The sequence below is a fragment of the Microtus ochrogaster genome, unplaced genomic scaffold (genome assembly GCF_000317375.1).
Source record: "Microtus ochrogaster isolate Prairie Vole_2 unplaced genomic scaffold, MicOch1.0 UNK168, whole genome shotgun sequence".
Classification (NCBI taxonomy): domain Eukaryota; kingdom Metazoa; phylum Chordata; class Mammalia; order Rodentia; family Cricetidae; genus Microtus; species Microtus ochrogaster.
In genome coordinates this window covers 60637-68583 of record NW_004949266.1, presented here as the reverse complement: position 1 = coordinate 68583, position 7947 = coordinate 60637, and positions in this window count along the sequence as shown.

Genomic DNA, 7947 nt, shown 5'->3' with positions numbered 1-7947 from the left:
ATAATTCCAAACTGCTGTGGCATCGTTTGTGACTTACGTCTACAATTAACATCTTAGCATCCAAATCGCTAACAGTCCTGATTAACATAATACTTATCTTTGGGGTATTTCAAAGGCGGCCCTCCCTCAGCTAAATTCTATCTTCTAAGCATTGGCCATTCCTTTATATCACTAATTTTACTCTTCTGTGTTGCAACTTAGTAGCATATCATACAGTACATGAGATGCCATTTACAACTCCCCAAATTAACTCCAAATTGACCTTACACCTAAATGTCAAATGCTAAGTGCAGAACTTCTAGAAGATACTTGAAACTAGGCTTCTCTGAGTTTGACAACCTGCCTAGGCTTTGGGAGATTTCTCTAAGGCCCTGATGTATAGAGCAAATCAGAGCTCTGTCTTTAACCTTGGGAATATGCTGGGGAGAGCTGGTAATGATGTGGGGTCAGGGCCTTTGGGAAAGGGTTACGTCATATCCTCAGAACTCAAGACTTTTCACAGAAGGGGTTGTCATTATCAGTCCCAACACTGCTGCAGACTTTTTTTATAATGTTCTTGAGTTACCCAAAGTTCCTCTTGTACAACATTGTCTGATTAGCCTCTTCCTGAATTTGTATACTTCCTTTTAAAACTGAACCCACTGATTTACATTAACAACAGACTTGCTGTTGAATTTGGCATAAATCTCCAGCCACTCTGTGTTAGGTCTGTCTTTAAATTGGCAGCCAGAGCTGGGAACACAATGCTGTGTCCCCTCTGCTCACCTGGTCCTGTCACTCAGACCTCACCAGTCAAATGGGAGGGTTCTTCCAGGAGCTAGGTTTCCAGTTCAGCTATTTGTGAAAAAGTCACAATCTCTTTCATGTACTGTGCTTTGGGCTTCTTTGTGGCAAGAGAGCACGTCAGCTTAGCAGGTGTACCATGGTGAGTGAAGTATTGATCTCCATAGACAGGAGGAATGGTGGGCCAAGATGAGTAAGGGGCCAATGCCCCCAGGTGTAGAGGAGTGTCTAACCTTGGGGAACAAAGAGCTGCTGTCTCCATGTGCAGAGAAGTGGCTGGGCTTGGTGAGTGAGAGGCTCCTGTACCTAAACTAGGTAGAGCAGCCTGCTGAGGCTCATTACTGGTGTGGTGGGTCTTCCCCTGGCTGGGACAGACACAGAGTTTAATGTGGTCCTGCCTCATCCTAAGTAGTCCTAAGTGATCATTGCAACTCCCTGGGCCAGGCTAGCAGCCTCTGAATAACTTTACTGCCTGGGCTGCATCTGCACAGAGCAGAGCATTGAGAGCCACAAATGGTAGTGCCTGTAGTGCTTATATTGATGCATGTGGAGGGATATCAGCAAATTTGTCAAACTCAGAGAGTACTGGTCTCTCTAGTATCTTCAGAAGTTCTCCACTTTTAGGTTTAGAAACCATCTGTAGTTAATTTTGTACAACTTGTATACAGTATCTCCCATGTAGAGTAGCATTCCACTGCTAAACTGTGATATAGAAGAGCAGAGCTGATAAAAGAATTAATGTTATAAGGATTTACCAATTCTTAGGAGATATTAAGGCACACAAAATAGAATTTAGGTAAGGGAGGGCTGCAACCCAAATACCCAAAGATAAGTAGTATGTTAACCATGCCTGTTAGATATTAGTATGATGAGATGCAAATGTTGTTCACCAGGATTAATCAGCCATTAAGGTACATTCCATTAACGAATGAGACAACCATGATTTATAACCAGCCAGAAGACCCACCTCACCATCAAAGGCTTCTGATATGCTGCCGGCCATTACAGGGTAACAACCTTCTGTGTCATGAAAGTATAATAATTCTAGAACAACTGCAACTGCAGCTTTTAGAAAAGCAGTTTTGAGTCAATGTCTCCTATACTGATTGAGGTGGACTTGAATCCTGTCTGCAGCCTCACAGGGCATTACCCTTGTTATCCTCCTGGCTATCCTCCATAAAATCTTGAATTACAAGTATGCTGCACCATAGTTCTAAAATTATCATTTCGAGTCATATAGTTGGGCATCCATTGCAATAACAATAAAAGGATTTGTGTGTGGTGTGTGACTTCTCCCTTCAGACCAGAAGAGTAGGACCAGTGTACTATGTACACTGGATGGGGGCAAAGAGACTAGACAATAGCTAGATAACAGACTGAAGTTTAAGGCAGTGAGCTTCAGGGTTATCCATTACAAAGAAGGATCTGATGGGACATAGTGAGTGACTTTCTATGTGATTTTCTATCATACATCAATTCCTTTCATGTGAATGAAGTTATTTTCATGTTAGGGTTAGGGTTTAAGGTTAGTGTTAGGGTTAGGGCTAGGTCTTGGATTAGTGTTATGGCTAGGTTTAGGGTTAGAGCTAGGGCTAGGGTAGGGCTAGGCTTAGGGTTAGGGTTTAAGGTTTGGGTTTGGTTTAGGGTTAGGGTTTAGTGTTATGGTTATGGTTAGGTTTAGTGGTAAGGTTAGGTTTAGCATTAGGGTTAGGGTTTAGGGTTAGGGTTAGGGTTAGGGATTGGGTAGGGTAAGGGTTAGGTGCTAGAGTTAGGGTTAGGGTTAGAGTTAGTGTTTAGTGTTAGGGTTTAGGTGTTGGGTTAGGGTTAGTGTTAAGGCTAGGGTTAGGGCTAGGTTTAGGGTTAAGTTTATGGCTAGGGATAGGGTTAGGGCTAGGGCTATTGTTAGGGTAAAATTAGGGCCTGGATTAGTGGTAGGACTAGGGTTAGGGTTAGAGCTAGTTTAGGGCTAGATTTAGGTTCAGGGCTATGGTTAGGTTTAGGGTTTGATTTAGGGCCATGATTAGGGTTAGGGTTAGGGCTAGTGTTAGGGTTAGAGTTAGGGTTATGTTTAAGGTTACACCTAGGGTTAGTGTAAGGGCTAGGGCCTGGATTATGCTTAGGGATAGGCTTAGGGTTTAGGCTTAGGTTTAGGGTTAGAGGTAAGGTTTTGGTTAGGGTTAGGGGTTAGGGTTATGTTTAGGAATAGGGTTAGGCATTAGGGTTAGACTTAGGCATTGGGTTAGGGTAGGGTTAGTGTTACAGCTAGGGCTTTGATTAGTGTTAAGGCTAGGGTTAGGATTAGAGCTATTGTTAGGGTTAGGGCAAGGCTTAGAGTTATGGCTAGGGCCTGGATTATGTTTAGATCTAGGGTTAGAGTTTGGGTTAGAGCTAGGGTTAGTGTTAGGGCTAGGCTTAGTATTAGTTTTAGAGCTAGGGTTAATGTTAGCACTAGGTTTAGGGCTAGGGCTAGATTTAGGATTAGGGCTAGGGTTAAAATTAGGACTAGGTTTAGGTTTAGAATTATGGCTATTGTTACTGTTAGGGCTAGGGTTAGGGTTAGGGTTAGCCTTAAACCCAACCCTAGCTCTAGCCCTAACCTTAAATCTAGCCCTAGCCCTAGCACTAACCCTAACCTTAGCCCTAAACTTAATCCAGGCCATAGTCTTTACAATAACCCTAGCTCTAACCCTAAACATAGCCCTAACCCTAACCCAAGCCTTAACCCTAACCCTAACCCTACCCAAACTCAACCCTAGATCTAGACATCACCCAGGCCCTAACCCTAACCATAACCCTAGCCCTAAATAAAAAACAAACTCTAGTCCTAACACTAATTGTAGCCCTAACCCTGGCCATAAACCTAAACCTAGCCCTAGCCCTACACTAGCCCTAACTGTAACCCTAGCCTTAACCCTAACCCTAAACCTAAAATTAGCCTTAATCCTAATCCTAACCCTATCACTAACCTTAAACCTAGCCCAAATTCTAACCCTAGATCTAAACAAAATCCAGGCCTTAGCCCTAACCCTTACCCTAGCCCTAAACCTAAACCTGACCCATGCATTGCCATAACTGTAGCCCTCGCCCTAACCCAAACACTAACACTAATCCTAACCTAAATAATAGCCCTAAACATAACCCTAGCCCTAAAACTAACCCAAGTCTTAGCCTTAACACTAAGTCTAGGGCTAACCCTAATGATAGCCGTAAACTTAATCTAGGCCCTAGCCCTTAAACTAACCCTAGCTCCAACCCTAAACATAGCCCTAACTCTAACCCTCACCCTAGCCCTACACCTAGACCTAACCCTAACACTAACAACCATAGCCCTAAATCAAACCCTAATCCTAGCCCTAACTAGGGTTTATGGTAGCATTTAGTGTTAGGCTTAGGGTTAGGGTTAGGGCTTGTCCTAGGGTTAGGGCTAGGGCTTGGATTAGTTTTATGGCTAGGGTTTGCCTTAGGGCTAGGTCTAGTGTTAGGGCTATGGTTAGGATTAAGGCTAGTGTTAGGGTTATTCCTAGGGTTAGGGTTAGAGTTAAGGCCTGATTTAGTTTACAAATACGGTTAGGGCTATGGCTAGGGCCAATGTTAGGGTTAAAATTAGGGCTAGGGTTAGGGTTACTGTTAGGGCCTGGATTAGTTTTAGGGTTAGGGTTAGGGCTAGGGATTAGGTTAAGGTTAGTTTTAAGCTTAGTGATAAGGCTAGTGCTAGTATTAGGGTTAGGGCTAGTGCTAGTGTTTGGTCTAGACCTAGGATTAGTGTTACAGTTAGGGTTAGGGTTTTGGTTAGAATTAGGGCTATGGTTATGTTTAGCGCTAGATTTAGGTCTAGTGCTAGGGTTAGGGTTAAGGCTAGGCTTAGTGTTATGGTTAGGTTTAAGGTTAGGTTTAAGGTTACAGTTAGTGATAGGGTTACAGTTACAGTTAAGGTTAGGGTTTAGGGTTTGGGTTAGGGTTAAGGTTATTTTAGTTTTTGGGTTAGGGTTTAAAATTGGGTTTAAGGTTAGTGTTTGGTTTAGGGGTTAGAGGTTATGGGTAGGGTTAGGGCTAAGGTTAGGATTAGGGTTAGGTGTGAGGGTTAGTTTTAGGGTTAGTGGTTAAGTTTAGGATTAGGTTTAGTGTTAAGATTAGGGTTAAGGTTAGAGTTAGGGGTTAATGTTTGCTTAGGTTTAGGGCTAGGGTTAGGGATAAGGGTAGGGCTAGGTTAGGGTTAGGGCTAGTGCTAGGGTTAGGGCTAGGATTAGTGTTAGGTTTAATGTTAGGGCTAGGGCTTGGATTACTGTTACTTCTAGGGTTAGGGTAGATCTAGGGCTATGGTTAGGTTTAGGGCTAGGGTTAGGCTTAGGTCTAGGTTTAGTGTTAGGGCTAGGGTGAGGGTTAGATTTAGGGCTATGTTTAGGGTTAGGGCTAGGCTTAGTGTTAGGGCTAAGTCTAGAACTAGGTTTAGGGCTAGAGTTAGGTTTAGGGCTTGGGTTAGGTTTAGGGTTAGGGCTAGCCTCAGGGATAAGGCTAGGGCTAGTGTTAGGTTAGGGCTAGTGCTAGGTTTAGGGTTAGTGCTAGTGTTATGGTTAGGGCTAGGTTTAGGGCTAGGGTTTGGATTAGTGTTACGCCTAGGGTTAGGGTTAGAGCTAGGACTAGGTTTAGGGTTAGGGCTAGTTCTATGGTTAGGGCTAGGGTTATGGTTAGTATTAGGCCTAGGAATTGGATTAGTGTTATGTCTAGAGTTACGGTTAGAGCTAGGGCTAGGGTTAGGGTTAGGGCTAGGCTTAGGGTTAGGGCTAGTGCTAGGGTTAGGCTTAGGTTTATGGTTAGGGTTTAGGGTTATGGTTAGGTGTTGAGTCATGGTTAGAGGTTAGGGATAGTGTTAGGATCAGGGTTAGATGTTTGGTTTAGAGTTAGGGTTAGGGTTGCGGTTAATATTAGGGTAAGGGTAAGGGTTTAGGTTTAGGGTTTAGGGTTTAGGGTTACGGCTATGGTTAGGGTTTGAGTTTTTGTTATGGCTAGGGTTAGGTTTAGGTCATGGATTAGGGTTAGGGCTAGGTTTAGAGTTAGGGTTAGGGTAGGGCTAGGGTTATGGCTATGGCTAGGGTTAGGGTTAGGATTAAGACTAATGTTAGGGCTAGGGTTAGGTTTAGGTTTAGAGCTAGGCTTAGGGATAATTCTAGGTCTAGTTTTAGTGTTAGGGATAGTGCTATATTTAGGGCTAGGCTTAGGATTAGGTTTAAGGCTAGGATTAATTTAGGGTTATGGTTAGGGCTAAGGCTAGGGTTAGGTTTAGGGCTAAGGCTGGGGTTAGGAATAAGGCTAGTGTTAGGGTAGGGCTTCGTTTGGGTTAGAGTTAAGGCCTGAATTAAGGTTAGGGGTAATGTTAGGTTTAGGTTTAGTTCTACAGTTAGGGTTAGGTTTAGGGCTAGGGCTGGTGTTAGGGTTAGGGTTAGGGCCTAGGTTCACGTTAGAACTAGGACAAGAATTACGGTAGGGCTAGGCTTACGTATAGGGTTAGATTTAAGGCTAGGACTAGGGTTATGGTTAAAGTTAGGTTTAGGGTTAGAGTTAATTCTAGGGTTAGGGGTTTTGCTAGTTTTTGGTATAGAGTTAGGGATTGGATTAATGTTAGAGCTAGGTTTAGCGTTAAATTTAGTGTTAGGGTTTAGGGTTAGAGTTATGGATAGGGGTAGAGTTAGGGTTAGGTGTTTTGGTTAGGGTTAGAGTTAGGGTTATGATTAGGGTTAGGCATTAGGGTTAGGGTTAGGTTTAGAGTTATTGTAAGGGTTAGGGTTAGGGTTTATTGTTAGGGTTCATGGTTAGGTTTAGAGTTAGTTTTATGGATAGGGTTAGAGCTAAGGTTTGGTTTAGGGTTAGGACTAGGGTTAGGGTTAGGGCTAGTGTTAGGGTTAGAATTAGGGCCTGGATTAGTGTTAGGGCTAGGATTAGTTTTAAGTCTAGGCTTAGCTTTAGGATTAAGACTAATGTTATGGTTAGGGTTAGGGTTAGGATGATGGTTAAGTTTAGCGCTAGTTTAGGGCTAGGGCTAGATTTAGGTTTAGGGCTAGGGCTAGGATTAGGGTTATGGCAAGGGTTAGGTTCAGGGCTAGTGTTAGGGTTTGATTTAGGGCTCTGTTTAGGGTTAGGTTTAGTGCTAGGATTAGTATAAGTGCTAGGGCCTGGATTAAGTTTAGGGCTAGGTTCAGGGTTGTGGCTAGGCTTAGTGTTAGGGCTAAGTCTAGGGGGTTAGGTTTAGGGCTATTGTTAGTTTTAGGGCTAGGGTTAGGGTTAAGGTTAGTGCTAGGCTCATGGATAAACCTAGGGCTAGTATTGGGGTTAGGGCTAGTGTTAAGGTTAGTGTTAGGGTTAATTTCAGGGTTAGGCTTGCGATTAGGAATAGGTTTATTTTTAGCAGTTAGGGTTAGAATTTGGGTTAGGTTTTCAGGTTAAGTTTAGGGTTTCATTTATGGTTAGTGTTAGGGTTAAGGTTTAGTGTTAGTTTTAGGGTTAGGGTTAGTGTTAGGGTTAAGTCTAGGGTTAGGGATAGTGTTGGTGCTAGGGTTAGATATAGTGTTAGGGTTAGTTTTATGGCTAGGCCTAGATTTATGTGTAGGGTCTGGATTACGTTTAGTTCTGGGGTTAGATTTTGGGCTACAGCTAGCGTTAGTGTTAGGGCAATTCTTAGGATTATGTTTAAGGGTAGTGTTAGGGTTATGGTTAGGGCTAAGGCTAGGAATAGGGTTATGGCTAGAGTTAGGGTTAGAGTTAAGGTCTGAATTAGGGTTAGGGGTAGTGTTATGTTTAGGTTTAGGTCTAGGGTTAGGGTTAGTTTTTGGGCTAGGGCTAATATTAGGGTTAGAATTAGGGTTAGGTATAGGACTAGGACTAGAGTTATGGTTAGGGCTAGGCTTAGGGTTAGGGTTAGGATTGGGGCTTGGGCTAGGGTTAGGGTTAGGTGTAGAGTTAGGGTTAGGTTTAGGGTAAAGGCTAGTGTAAAGTTTAGGGCTGGATTTAGGTTTAGAGTTATGGCCTGGATTAGGGTTAGATCTAGGTTTATGTTTGGGTTTAATTTTGGGGTTAGGGTTAGAATTAGGGTTTAGGCTTTGGGTTATGGGTTAGGGTTAGTATTAATGTTATGCATTAGGGTTCGAGTTAATGTTAGGGTTAGGGTTACTG